This window comes from Ambystoma mexicanum, chromosome 6p (genome assembly GCF_040938575.1).
Source record: "Ambystoma mexicanum isolate Mex_15411 chromosome 6p, UKY_AmexF1_1, whole genome shotgun sequence".
Classification (NCBI taxonomy): Eukaryota; Metazoa; Chordata; class Amphibia; order Caudata; family Ambystomatidae; genus Ambystoma; species Ambystoma mexicanum.
In genome coordinates, this window is record NC_090935.1 from 163,310,349 (window position 1) to 163,325,648 (window position 15,300).

The 15,300-nt window shown below is 45.9% G+C and overlaps 1 protein-coding gene across 2 annotated transcripts in view; it reads left to right on the top strand.

Moving 5' to 3' along the window:
* The window catches only part of KIAA1328 (KIAA1328 ortholog), a 1,369,495-nt gene that overhangs the window by 1,092,454 nt on the left and 261,741 nt on the right, over window positions 1–15,300 (top strand). The window lies entirely within an intron of this gene.

The window sequence follows — 15,300 nt, forward strand, 5'->3', positions numbered from 1 at the left end:
TGGGAAGTGCCTGTGTCAATGTCCCTCCTGCAGTTCTACTGGTATGCAATGGCATGTGGCAACATTGCACATGACACAATATGCCACAATAATCGGGTATATAGCAACACACCGCCAGAGTGGCCAAGGGAGCAGAAGCATGACTTGAGCACCCTGAGCGTGCCCTCCACTATGCTGCTAGTGGCTATGTGTGATGCGTTATAATTTACACATCAGTTGGGGTGGCAGGTGTGTGCCGAAGCCCCTCCTTTTTGATCTTTACATCAACTCGCTTGAAGGGTATTTGTGGGCAACAAATGCTGATGTTCCAAGGTGTGGCACCAGACGGTTGCCAGCTTTGAGGTACATCAGCATGGCCATGCTCCTGGCAACAACACCAAAATCACTTCAAGCACTGGTTGACGCATATAATGGTCATATTTAGCTAGGGGTATAAAGGTTGTGTGTAGGGGAACACAATGTCGTTTTGTTTCAGAAGTTAGCACACTAAGTGCATGCTTGAGCACCTCTCGCATCCACCACACAAACATGCGAGGACTAATGCCAGTGGTGTGAAATTACTATACTAGAAAGGGTGCTCCCCAATAAATGCTCTGCATCAAAGGCACATTTAATTTCCTTTCTTTCCAATAAACATTTGTTTGATCCACTACCGTCGATTACACACGCGTCTCTATTGTATGGGTTTTCATTTTTATTTTCTGTAGCTCCAAGCAAATCTAATATTAGCCCCTAGTTCCCGGAGGACAAAATAAGATTCATTTATCCATTTGTCCAATTTAAAGCCTACGTGGCAGTTGGTGTTCAGGTTATTCGTGTTTAACCTATGTAGACTAGCGGAGGGGTTGTGCTCACCCATGTACCAGCTGGATTGCGCCTCTGCTACATGAGCTTGCGCGCTGGCATTATGTGTTCGGCTACCGGAGGGCTTTCCCTGAAATGTTCAATTACAGTCATGCCTGCGTGCATTTCAGCCCCAGAAAGGAGCAGGGGGCATTTGTAACTGCAAAGCAGGGTGGCCGAAAAGTCTGTGTGCAATCGACATGCTGTCTAAAGCTCTGCCCTTTAGGGGCGATCTCATTATTTCGCCAGGTGACCTAGTTGATGATGCCGCACTTTCTCCGTGTGCATCTGACCTATTCATTTTCCTGATACCAATTTCCATCAAAAGCTCCTTCTGTAACTCCAAAAAATGATGAGTAACGTAGATGCATCTCGAAGACCTTTCTAAAAATATCTTCCTTGTATCCTCTAAAGCATCACTTTTTTGTATAGGAATATGAAAAATGATCCGTGCATATCTATCATTTTAGCAACAATTTCATACATTTAAAACAAAAAACAATTGTGCATAGTTGAGTTCAGTGCTGCTGTCATGCAGTGTTCTGAAAACCATTGTATGCTGCATAAGTGAATTCGGAAACACTCAAAATTGAACTGATTACATCGATACACAAACGCGACATAAAAGTGCTTGAATGGGATTCCTCTTCCTCCTTGGCTCCAGCGCTTCGTGGTTTCTGTGGAAGGTGTGTCCCCACCAGTTTAGCATCCAAACCTGTACTCCCAGGAGCTCCCTATCTAGGGGCATATGCATTGGTCCAGAACTAAGTTAGACTGGTCCAAGTTTGAAAAATAGGGATCTATCGGAATCTGAGAAGAGCACACTTATTCAGAAGGGACTTCCACTCTGGTGTTTGTGGCAGCAGTAGGTATCCTGGTTTGGCCCTTTCTTCGCCAGACCTGGAACCAATCGAGTGTATTGGTTAGTGAATAACGCTACCTTGCAGTAAGTTACCTAAGGTGGGCGCTTCTGAAGAACAGACGTGTAGGTATTCTGTCGGCCAATTCCATCTGGTGGGCTCGCTTTACGTGTGAAGGGAATGGATTGGGGACTCTAGGCAGAAGGTGAGTCCCCTCATTCGAGGGTTGAGAGAGGTGATGCTTCTGGGGCTAGGGGTTGCTTCTTAGGGTTAGTGTGGTGGGTATGGAAAGCAGCCTTCAGGCCAGGAGCAGTGGTCCATAGACAGCAACCGTTATATTTTCAGATATTCAATGCCACAGTGAGGACTCCCAGAGGTTGGGTCTATTTAAGATTGCTAACGTTTCTCTTTTGTTGGGGAATCCATTCAGGAAATCATGCAGCAGTCCAAGTGGTCCAGTTCCTGTGACTTTGATAACTCAGTCCGATTGAGGAGAGGAGCAGAATGACTTTCTCTAGCATCTTGCGTAGGAAATGTTTGTCCTTCATCACGTCATTTGTTTGGGAAGTCAGATAGATCTCGGGGTCATACGGGCTAGCTTTTGTTTTCTGCGCTGACGTGGGCCTCTTATGGTGTGGCCCTTCAACAAGATATCCACTTAGGCATAAGCAGTTCTCTTAAGAGCAGATTTACACTCCAGCTTTAGATGCGCGCTACCTGCTTAAAAAGTGAAGATTGTAGCATGTAGCCTTGGGCTTTACTGAATAGAATGTTTTGTTCTAATATACATTTTCTACATACAATAAGAAAAACAGTCCTTGTACAGATCGATACAAAGTCATTGGCATTGTTTCTTAAGTTCACTTTTCAATTCTTAAGGTTGTTTCCCCCTTCTCGTGTGCCTACCTTTTCAACTCGACATGTTAAGCAACAGATTGTTGCAGGTATTATGAATGGACACGCCTGCCTTAACTTAATGCTTTCATGGCCTACCAATAACCCGCTGTAGCTTCAATCTATTCTAGAGTGATCAGCTTAAAATATGAAATCTCAAATTCAGTGTGCACAATTTACACTCGCCACTAGCCATTGGCAAGTGATATTGGACTCGAGTAAGAAATAGCGTGGAGTGTGTATGATTTGAAATGAGGTGTGTGACGAATTGAGGGAATTGGTCCATTCCCCCAAAGGGGAGCCCCCTCCCCCGTGAATGCAGCATCCTCCCTAGTGGTCGCGGTAAGAGGGACCTCACCGGGAGGAATTCCCCATTAGGAGGCAAGGACTCCCGTTCCTGTGAGGAACCCTCTAAGCCAATTCACTTGATGGCATACATGGGACTATCTAACATATCAAATACTTCCAAGTACAGAGACTTAACTGAAAAGAAAGTTAAAAGGTGCGATCATCAGGAAGGAAGAGAAATTGTCTCTTTAAATGGAAATCCCCAATCCACTGCTACAAGTAGGTTAAAGAAAGAGTACTTGTCAAACAATAGCGCAAGGAGAGCGGGACACATACTGAAGCAGGGAGGCTCCCCTGGTAGCCCGACACTGGCAAGAAGCTGACCCTCATGTGAAAGTGGAGCCAGCGAAATTCTGAGTTGCCTGGGACCAGCAAAGCAAATGCCGGAAGCCCGGCGTGCACAAGAGATGGAAATCAAAGACTGCAGTTGGAAATTCGGTGTTGGCATGATCACAAGATCATCATGGTGGGCAGGTTGCTCATGAAATGACGCAGACACAACGCCAGGGAAGTCACAGCAAATGGCACAGCTCCCTGTTGAGATACCCAGAAGCCGGGAGAATGAGCTAGAGTTGTATGGCGAGGTCGCAGAGAGAAAGAACTGAAGGTGAGCGAAAACAGGAGAAGCTTGCAGGCCCGTAAGAATCTCGCAGAGGCTTCCAAACAGTACGGTACGTAACGGGGAAACCGGCAGCAACTGGAGGCCAAAAGAAACGTATTATATGCCCCAAAAAACTTGTCCCAGTGAAAGTGAGAAAAGCTTGGAACCAAAGTTAAGAAACTTTAACTGTCTTCATGAAAGGAAAACAATAATATACATACCTGAAGGTGAGATCAATAAGACGGGGATACCGCTACCCTGGAAGAAGGGGAAAGTTAACCCCAGGTCAAGAGTCAGAAAGTGGAATATAACAAAGAAAGAATATGATCAACTGAAGGACAAAGAAGCCTATAGGATAAATGAACCACAAGAGGGACCAGGCCTGAGATGGTAAACTACAAATGTCGAGGAAACAAGAATCATGCAGGATGTTTTACATTGACAGCTCATGCAAAGCCTATTACAAGGATTGCACAAGAGTCGAGGAAAGCCATTTCTAAGGAGGAAACTAAAGTCCATAATATCATGAGTGAGCTACACAACCAGATAGGAAAGGTCACAAAAGACTATTTAAAGATTGAATATTAACAAGAAGCCTAAAGAATAAAAAAGGAACTTTGTAAACCACACATCAGGAGAAGGGAGTCGTTTTCCTGACCCTAGTTTTACGTTAGTGGTAGGGTCAGTTAGCATTCATTAGCTTGTGGACAGCCGACTTATTCCTTTTGGACATTCACAGATGACTGACGAGCACCTTAGTTATTTATATAGGTTGGGAATACTACATAGCCATATGGATAGTTAGGACCTTCATATTAATATTTGATAAATACACCATGCGAATGTTCTCCGACAGTCTGCGTCATCCTTTTAATCCGCCACAGGTGACAAGTGAATTTTTAAGGTTGGCTATTAGCTTGCAACTTGAATTTCTGATCCCTGTGATTGTTTGCATGTAGCAGATCAGCTTCCTCTCTTTTAAGATATCACACAACTTTTTTATTAATTTTTCCATCTTGGCCACTAAGATTTCACTCCCTGAGGGATCCCAAAAAACATTGCAGGTCACACTTTTACTGTCTGAAGGATGCTTGCCTGCACTACTTTGGTTGGTAATTCTTATGGATGGGGTACAAACCGTTCTGCATTTACATTGGGCATTATCACACCTATCTTGATGGGTTTTCTTCAATCACAATCCTATGGGCACTTTGCTTTGCGATAAGTGAGTATTTTGTGAGCCTCTGTGTTGCAGGACATAGATATGTTGAGCAGGGAAGTAGTTTTCCCTTTTTCGAGAGCTGCGTCTTGACAGGGTGAAATGTTTGTGTACTTCAATTTATGCATTCCGTAACTATCATCATGGAGTTTATTAAATTCAAAGCCGCTTTGTTGTGGTCGCTCTCGAAAAGTAGATGAATCTGTGTTTTGGTGGCATATGTAGAGACTGAAGTTAAAGGCACTTATGAAGTCAGTCATTGGAAAAGTGAGCGTAGTATGGAACCCTCCAAAAATCTAAAAAGTAAGCCTCCTTCTTTTGATTGGAAAAGAGGCACTGCCACAGATTGTATCCGATCGGGCATCAAGAATTTGATTTAGGTCAGTCAATGTTCTGAGTTCTGCACTGTGGCTGCAACATAGGAGGATCCTGCGATTAAGCATATCAAGGGTGGCTGTGTGACCAAGCACATTGAGGGCACAGCTGCCGTTTCAATCAGATAATCTTCTATTGTTGCTTACTGAGCAGAGGATAGATTTGATTCCTGTGCCAGTAAGGAATTCTGATGATTGTTGCAGGTTATCATTTCTACTCCCACCTAGTTTGCTTACGATCTACTCCTTAAAGACTTAAAAGGGATCCATAGCAGAAAGTTGGTGGCAAGCTACTGATTCTATTTGTAATGAAACAAAGTGATTACATGTACCAATTTCCCTCACCAGCATTCATGAAAATATTTAAAGATAGTTTGGCTATTCAATTGAATAACTTTATCGTACAAATCAATTGCATTATATTTTACAAACTTTAGCTAGGTGCTATAATAGTCACAGAGATCTGTTTTAAGTGAGTGGTTTGCGAATTTCTGTGGACAGTGGTGCAATGTTTGGATATTAGTGAACTGTTCCTTGCATCAATAAAAACACTATTGCAACTTCAAATCTCCATCTGCATTGGCTAACAATTGAAAAAACAATTTGGAATCTCATGCATGCCATACTTCTTAACATTTTGAATTTTATTGGAGTCTGACACTCTACAATGTGAGCAATCCATCCTCTTGAAAACAGAGTAGGGCGGGAGAGGGGAGCCGGGTGTGTAGGGTGTGCCTTCTACCGATCATGACTAACAATGATAACAGATAAAGATCATGTAGATGGGACACGTACAATGTCCGATTACATGGTAGACTTCTGGGAACATATGCTTCCATTTAAGTGACCAGGGCGTGGAAAATGTTTCCAGGCATACTGAATGTGATGGGGATGGGTTTACAGTGTGGTTTTGCCTAGTAGACAACCTTTAAGGTCTTGGTTTTTAAAACAAATATTCTGTTGCGGTGTTAGGCACAGAGGAGGTTATTTTGCAATTTTATGGCTTTGGTGAAAAGCCTTTTACTTACAGCACACACTTTCTTGTATCTTTTGCTACTCACCAGCTTCTTGTCAGGGAGTCACAGGGAACATGTCCCTGTGTTCCAGCATACCAATATTCTAGATTTGCATTATGCAGGGCTCAGAATTCTGTGGGGGATGATTCTCTGTTTCATTGGGAACCACTTAAGGGATCTCAGATTGGGAGCTCAGAGAGAGTGTTTTGTCTTTTGACCTTCCAAATGAATCTTGCGGGGTATGTTCTGGAAGATGGCCGCTGAGACCTGTTTTAACTGAGTGATTTGCTAATTTCTGTGGACATTGGTATAATGTTTGAATATTGGTGAACTGTTCCTTGCATCAATAAAAACTCTATTGCAACTTCAAATCGCAATCTTCACTGGCCAACAATTGGAAACCAATTTGGAATCTCAAGCATGCCATACTTCTTTTCATTTGGAATTTTATTGGCGTTTGTGAGCAATCCCTCCTCTTGAAAACATAGGAGGGCGGGAGAAGGGAGCCGGGTGGGTAGGATGTGCCAGATAATGATCATGTGGATAGGACACGTATATTGTCTGATTACATGGTGGCCTTCCTGCTTGGGCTCTACTCCTGCTCCTTCCTCTAAAGCCAGAAACCTTAGTCATCTTCGACTCCTCACTCTCCTTCCTCTCTCACACTCAGGACATTACCAACAAGTCCCAATTGCAGCTCTTCATTCTGAAAGGAATTCTCCCTTTTTTCACCTTCCCCTAGAGGCTCAATGTTACCCGAGCCCTGGTTCTAGGCTTGACTATTGCAATAGCCTCCTCCTGAATCTTCCTTCTTCCACTCTGCAACCTCTCCAGCTAATCCAGAAGATGGCAGCAAGATTTATGCTTGGCTTTAAGTCCAAGGACCGCATCTATCTTGCCCTAAAAAGTCTTCACTAGCTCCTGATTGTCGCACAAATTGAATTCAAATCCCTCTGCATCATTCACAAGGATGTCTGGGCCCAGCCACCACACTACCACACTATCTTCAACTTTATCTTTCTAAATACTCTCCCTCTAGACCACTACCTTCCTCTGACACCAACTCTTTGTATATAAAGCGTTATGCTAAATAGAGGGTAGGTGGTCGATTGCTTTCCTTAGATGGCTCCCTCCTATGGAATGCCTTGAGCAGGACTTTCTTAAATTCTTAAAGCTCCTTGAGACCTCCTCCATCCCTCCTTCTCTGCTAATCTCCCAGTTGCTGCGATTGGTGTCCTGGGCTCTTATGCATCCTCGTGGCCTTCCCACACCCAATTGCCCCAGCTCCTGCCTACCCTCAGCACTTGCCTCGGTACACCTTCTGCCCTGGAGGTTTGCTCTTACAATTAACGCGGCTCCAGCCGTGTAGCACTCATCATACCACACAGTTCATCTGTGGCTCGCCCATGAGCCCAGACACCCATGCACTTACCCTCTCTAGCTTCTTCCTTGTTGGACTTGCCCATTCTGAATACTCACAAGGCATAGTAGGTTCATCCTTTTTTTCCCCTTCCCTCCACTGCTTTTAAATATGTTTTTTTTAAATCTGCCTTACTCCCTCCCTTTGCCCTGTGGGCACTTTGAAACAGTATTTTACCTGTTGTATAAGCACCTAACAAGCGAACAAAAAATAAATGAATGGTGGACTACTGGGAGCATATCCTTCAGTTTAAGTGAACAGGGCATGGGCAATGTCTCTAGGCATACTGAAGGTGATGGGGATGGGTTCACAATGTAGTTTTGCCTAGTAGACAACAATTAAGGTATTGCTTTTGCAGTCTTAGGCACATAGGGAGGTTATTTTATAATTCCATAGCTTTGATGAAAATCCTTTAACTTACAGCACAAACTTTCTTGTATCTGTTGCTGCTCACCAGCTTCTTGTTAGCGCATTGCAGGGAACATGTCCCTGTGTACCAGCATAGCTATATTCTAGGTTTGAGTTATGCAAGGCTAAGAATGTTGTGGGGGATGATTCTCTGTTTCACTGGGTGCACTTATGGGATCTCGGATTGGGGGCTCGGAGAGAGTGTTTTGTGCCTTTTGACCTTCCAAATCAATCTTGCAGCGACCTTTCTTGGCTAGCTGTCGATTATGAGCTAGAGAGCAATTATATACATGCTATTAGAGTAGTCAAATGAGACAGTACCTGACCTTTTACAAGTTTCAATCTTTGTAAAATCTCTAGCAATGGAATATTCTATCATTTTTTACAGTTGGAGTTCGAAGTTCACCTTTCTGTTCACTGAATTCCCTATAATGGTTGAAGGATGGAGTGTTTGAGCATGACCCACAGGTTCTTTGCCCACTAGGTGGGTTTGGGAGTTGGTCGTAGATTTAACTGATCTTAGTCAGCCTATTTTATCCCATTATCATTTTCATTTAAATTTGCACAAACATCTATACACTTAAAAACTGATATGAATGACACTGCTAAAAATGCTCAGATATTCATTGTATAATTTGCATTCTAGTACTTTTTCTATATATGTAATGTCACATATTGCACAAGAATCACTCCAAATCTCAAAGGCTTTTCTAAGGTTTTTATTGATGGTTCCGTGGGCCCTAGGGCCGTCCATCTACCTCTCCTCTTATAGCGCTCTCCTCCCTAACGAAGGCGTCGCTGACCCAGGTTATCAGACACAGAAGGTTGACCCCAACTGTCTCATTTTCTGTCTAATTCTTGAGATGTTTGCCTCCTCTAACAAAACTCCCTCTGGTGCTTACTAATGTTCCCTAAACCTCTAAGTAGTTTATTGGGAGTTGGGGAATTTTGTGCATTATAAACTAATGCGAGAGATACCTCTGCCCGGATACTCTTTTTAAATGTATATATTTTCTTAGTGTATGCAACTTAAAGTATGCTTTTAAAGTGGTTTCCCTGTCTTGGGCCTTTTCTGCAGCTAATTGTATGTTATCATTGTTGTAATACACATTTTGTTCACTTAGAAGCAGTGATAACAGGCAAAGCAGGCACTCTCTACTGTGCAACTTGAAGTCTTGTTGTATGCGTAAGACAACAGCTCCCTCTATCTTTGGTAACAGGCGAAAGCGGGCGCATGATGGCTTCCGACAAACACACTTCTGGCCTTTTATTATACAGTATGATGATATAATGAGGATTATATCATGGTTAAAAAGATCTTCCTTGGCCACATTCCACCTAATATTTTTGCGTACCCTCGTCGCCACATTACTTTCTAAATGAGGAATACAACATGAGCAGTGTTTGACAAAGACCATCTATATTTAACAAAACTGCATGGCGGTCACTAAAGAGATAATTAAGTACAATAAAATCAATAATAGAGGACCATCTATTATAGGATGCACACAAATGATGAGTTATTGAAACACTGTGGTGACCTCTAAAAGTATAACCACCTGAAAAATTTGACCAGAATCTACTATTTACATAACGGAAACCATGCTCTAACAATAAGGTAAACAATTTGCCCCCCTCCATGTATTTTGGGGTGAGACATAACAAGAGTAGGTACATCAAAAGGACAGTCCTCTGTACTGTTGAAAAATGAGTGATCCAAACCTTCACGCATGTTTTGCATTAAGGTCCCCTCCAAGAATGTTCCAACAAAAATTGGCTGTTGCAAGATCTGTTATTAGATCTAAACCTTCAACTTGTTCACTCACTGCCGAATTGCCATTATAATGGCTATTAGAGAAATTGATTAGAAATAGGCAGACCCCTTGATCATTCAACATCCTTACAATTAAAATATTAGGCAAGTCGAATGGAACCTGGATCACCGCTATCGGAAGGAAAACTCTAACAAAAGTCTTCAATCCCGCAGAGTAGAAGCCAAGATTACTAACTTTTTTGGCTGGTATGGGAAACATAATAAAACCATCAAGGGGAATGTAAGAACTTGTCCATGTTTCCTGATGCAGTATCACATCATAGATGTATAATTTGAATTTGATTTCTGTAATAACGAATTTAGTACCTGCTTCCGCAATATTCCAAGAAATAAATGACATGGAAGTTGAAACAGAGGGATTGCAGGTAGCTACTAATTGAGAGAATAGGACGAGGAGATAAAGCAGGCTAGGACAACCGCACCTGAGCTAGCTAGATTCAGGGCAAGCCTTAGAAGTAACACTGCCCACCTCTGGTCAGTCTCTAACTTCAAATGTTGAAAGGACCTCATGGCCCAATGACGACAGAGAGTAGATTTGGTACAGTTAGGTTGGATATACTTAGAATGGTCTGAGAGTGAGAATGGGGAGCTTGATCAATAGAAGGTAACACATTTGCGAGGAAAAGAGAGTTCTTTGGTGAGGGAGTTGGGTCAGGCAACTGGGTAACAGGAAGTGGGACCTAGGGGATAGATAGAAATAGAGGAAATGGAATCTTCTTTTTGCCCTATACCCTGAGTAGCTATTTAGATTGGAATTTAGTATGTAAGCCGCTAAGGCAGGATTCGAAAACATTACACAATACAACATCAATTGCTTTGGTGTGGTGCTTAGACATTGGGTGGGCCTCTGCATCAAGACACTTTGAGGATTAATCGGTGGGCCCCTCTTCTTTGTAGTAATCCAATGGATGGATTTGTTCATGAGTCAGGTAGTCGATTCAAATTGCCCTTTCCTGAAGACAGGGGCATCTATCACAATCACTACCAACGGTGCAGTGGCAGAGGAAATGTTAAAGGGTTTCATCCAAGAAACCCTATTGCCACCGACACTAGTTCCAACTTTGTGGGCTGACTTCCCTAAAACTGTATGACAATTGGAATCATCCAGGGGATTGGTTCTATATTATTCGTAATGGTTTTCCTTTGAACAGGGGTGTGCACAGGTAAAACAAGCAAATTCCCCATATTGTTAACAGCAGCTGACCCTTAAATAACAAGTTTCCCTTTTTTCTATACACCTTAGAGGCTACTGTGAGAATTTTGCCACTCCGTTTTTGCAGAATCAATAGAAAAGTGTTTGCTAATTGCTTTTTTGCTAAATGCTTTTCAATTCATTTCTTGCAAGCAATGTAAATGGCAGCTGCCATTGTTGGATGTCTACTAGTGGTGTGCTTTGTGCCTTATGTGATAAATCCAATGGAGTCCTCACTGATCTCTTGGCGATAACCTCCTCCCATGTGGCCAGGAACAGCAGCCGCTACCTGATCCTGACCCTGCGGTGGCCAAATGAGGAAGGATTGCATGGGAGGAGACAGTCCCCGGGTCGATGTCATGGCTTCATTGAATGAGATTACAAGTATGCCAGTCCAAAAATAACTGTGCCGATCGCACCGGACCGGCGCACTAAGCCCCGCGATGCCGGAAACAATGTCCCTGCAAACATGACCCACAGTGCTACAGTCGCTGGCAGCACCGTGAACGCCAAGAGCGGCAGCCCCCGAAGGCCCGTGAAGGACACACACTGGCACACTGGTAGTATGGCATAATTCCGACTTCAGTCAACACAGAAACACTGGTATAAAGATGCCGGTGCCACCATGAAAACTGCACCAGAAACACTGGCATCGCAGAGCAGGCGTTAAGCAGTCTCTGGTGTGCAGCAACAGGCCACAGTTGGCCATAATCAGCTCAGCTGCACACCATGAGCACTGTGAATGCTAAAAAGGATCACACCCACCAGTGCATGTGCGTTATGCAACACAGATGTACACAGATTGCATGCATGAGCAGGAGGCCTTGTTTGGCATGGGCAAATGGAAGGACACACCATCACAATTTGTGCACAGATGGACAGGCACATTACTTGCACTACAGGTACCAGAATGCATTGCCCCCGTGCCACCTACCGTAGAATGTATACACTGTGCATATCCCCCACCGCCTGTGTCATAGCCATGCCGGACACATTTTACCTACCTCCCCTCCACCAGTGTATTCCACAGCATGAAGCCAGGTGACTTGCCTGTCACAAGCGCACATACCCATATGCATGTAACATGAATCTGAAGAATGAAGGAACACAGAATAACGAATGGGAGAGATGTCCAATGTACAACATGCAAACGCAAATAAACATGGCACACATCATAGACAATGTAGAAGCCTGTGTCAGCATAAGGATAATGGCCAAGGATGGGTGTCATATGGTGCGGGGAATGTGGGCGCATCCCACTCCAGATACCCCTTGCTGCCATGGCTCATGACCTCTGTCAGGCACCCACAAAACGAGCATGAGCATACCTACAACCGTGCCCACAAGGTGCACCATCGAGCAAACATTTGGACTCTTGAAAGCAAGGTTCTGCTGCCTAAGTAGATCTGGGGGTGCCCTGATATACAGTCCAGTGAAAGAAGCCTAGATCATCCTGACCTGTGCCATGTTAAATAAAATGTGCGTCAGGCGCAGCTTTCCCCTACACCCAGACATGGCTATGCCTCCAGCGGAGGGGGACGACGACAATGAGGCTGAAATGCCATTTCCCCATCACAGGGATGACATGGATGGATGTGAGGCTCGCAATCAACTTATCACCGACTACTTTTAGGCACATAGCGCATGCACATGGCCTAGGCCATATACCACAATTAACACCGTACACTAAATAAATCACAGTTTCACGAAAACGAATGAATGCCCAGTCCTGATTTGCAATGCAACACTCAGTGTATTAAAAAGGAATGAGAAACATTGAAATGGTGGACCAACACCCCCTCCCCAACTATCCCTCCCCACACCCAATCCCCAACTTGTGACACAATGTCAATGAATCAGTCTGAGACACACCCATGCCACATATTTATCCAGGGCCTATTTACGTGCCCACTTGCCTCCAATGCCGCCCTTGTGCTCTTTACCGGACAGGCACATATACCTGCGCCTTGAGCTACTCTGGAGTGAACTAGCTGGTGGACAGCTTGTGGGATGACTGACTGGCCTGCCGATCCAGGGCCGCTTGCAGAGCCATTGAGAGAGACTCTGCCATGGCCTACATGATATTGTTGCCCTTGCAGGTCCTGCCTGGTCAGGTGTACTATGGCCATATGTTACACGTCTGAGGGCATGTGCACTGCGACTCCAGTGGCCTGTACACTTTAGAACATGAGCTGGGCCTCAGTACGGAGCAGGGCCGCCTCACCCCACATTAGGCGGGACTCGTTCAGGTGCTTCTGCACCAGGGCCGATAATCCTTCCAGCCTTTCCTCAAAGTGGCGCAGACAGCCGTCCATGTCCCTAACACCGGGGAAGGGCGCGCGTGAGGGGCTATGCAGGTTGATGGGGCTGAATTCCGGCTGCTTATATGGGGTGTCATCCGTGGCTTCCCCCGGGGTCTCCCCTGCATCATCTACAGATTCTTCATCGCTAGTGTCAGCCGCATACAATGGAGGCTGCTGGGATGGGGGAAATGGCTGTCCTCCTGCCATCGCCCTTGTAGGCAATTACGCCATGGTAGTGGCTGTAGGAGATGCCTAGGTGGCAGGGGCAGCTGTTGTGGCCACTGCAGGAGCTGCCTGGGTGGCGGGGGCAGCTGTTGTGGCCACTGCGGGAGCTGCCTGGGTGGTGGGGGCAGCAGTGACAGCCACAGTTGGTGCTGCCATGTCCTGGGTGGTGGTGGTGCGTGGAGTCGACCGCCTCCATGTCTGGTGCCCTTTGAGGTGTCTGGTCGGCCTCCATCGCCGTCAGATGATGTGCCTGAGGGTGGAAGAAAGGCATGATGTTAGGGACCAGTGTGTCTTCCGAATGCCCTGATGAATGCAATATGGTGATCGTTTGGTGTGCTGTTGAGGGGACATGCCGTGGTACATGACATGGTGCTCTCATGCATGTGTTGTGTAGCCTCGGCTGCAAGGTCTAGGATGTTGGCACATGCAATGCAGCTCTACTGGGACTATTGGGGTGGTGGCCGAGCATTTGCTGGGGGCGGTGGCATGCAGGTCTGTCCAGGAGTGGGGTGTTGGGATGTGAAGAGGGAGTGTTAAGGGAGGTTTAGGAAGGTGCAAGGCACAAGTTGACGGCTGACCCAATTGCAGGTCCACCATGTGATTGGGGGCTTGTGGTAGGTCTGGCATGGATATGGAAGGTCCATGCCCTCACCATTCAATGGGAGGGTGGCCATGTGTGGGTGCAGGTGAGGGCTGGCATTGTTGTGTTTTGGTGGCAGTTGTGACACGGCAGGCACACATGCAGTACATGGTGATAGGTTGCCTTGTGGCTGATGGGCATGCATTTTCACTTGGCAGTAAAGGGTGCCTGTGCAGTGATCATCGTGTGTGTGTGTGCATGTGTGCGTGCGTGCGTGTGCGTGTGTGTGTGTGTGTGTGTGTGAGACAGTGTGCAGGTGACACAGAGATGGTGGCCTGTCATATGGTTGGGAATGTGCCCGGCATGGGGGACAGTGCATGGGACTTGGTTGCCACCATCTAGACATTGGGGAGGGGAGGCAGGGCTACTGCTGGGTGTGATGGGGATGGGGACTGTGCTATTGGCATTTCAATGCTGTAGCGCTATGGTGGAGAGTGCAGGGTGGGCGGCGGTGGTTACGGTTGAGGTGACACATCCATTGTGTTGGCCCATGTGTCCAAACAAAAATGGGGGGGGTTTGGTGGTGAGCACTGGGTAACTGGGTAGGGCCTCCATGCACTTGGCTATGTGTGTATGGCAGGTGTGTCCTGACTTTTCATGGCATGGTCCAACAGGCCAGCTTTGGGGCAGCCGTGGCAATAGGTGGCTGCTCAGAACACTTTGCACGTGACCGTGGCACGCCAATGGGGGGTGGTACTGAATGGGCTACGGGTGGTGGTGTACATTACTATACAGGGCTGCTGTGCCGGGTTTGGGTGTGCTGATGGTTGCAGATGGTGGCAACCTTGGGCATTGTTTCATGTGTGGCTCCACGGGTGGCTGGACTAGGGGTTTCACAGTGACGGACATCACAGGCGACAGGGGCTGGTGCTGTCCCCGGATCAATGTGGTTGCAGGCACTGGGAATGTGGTGTGTGTTAGGCATGCACTCTGCAGTTGCAAGGGGGGGTGCCTGGCAGTCAGGTGTGTTGTTGAATTGGGGGCTTCATGACTCACTGCCCCTAAACAGGTGTCCCGGCTCCGGCCTCCGCAGCACACAGTCCATCGATTCCCTCCATGTGCAGCACACAGCTGCACTTCTCCTCTCAGGATAGGAGCTGGATTGGGAGGAGGGTCAACCACT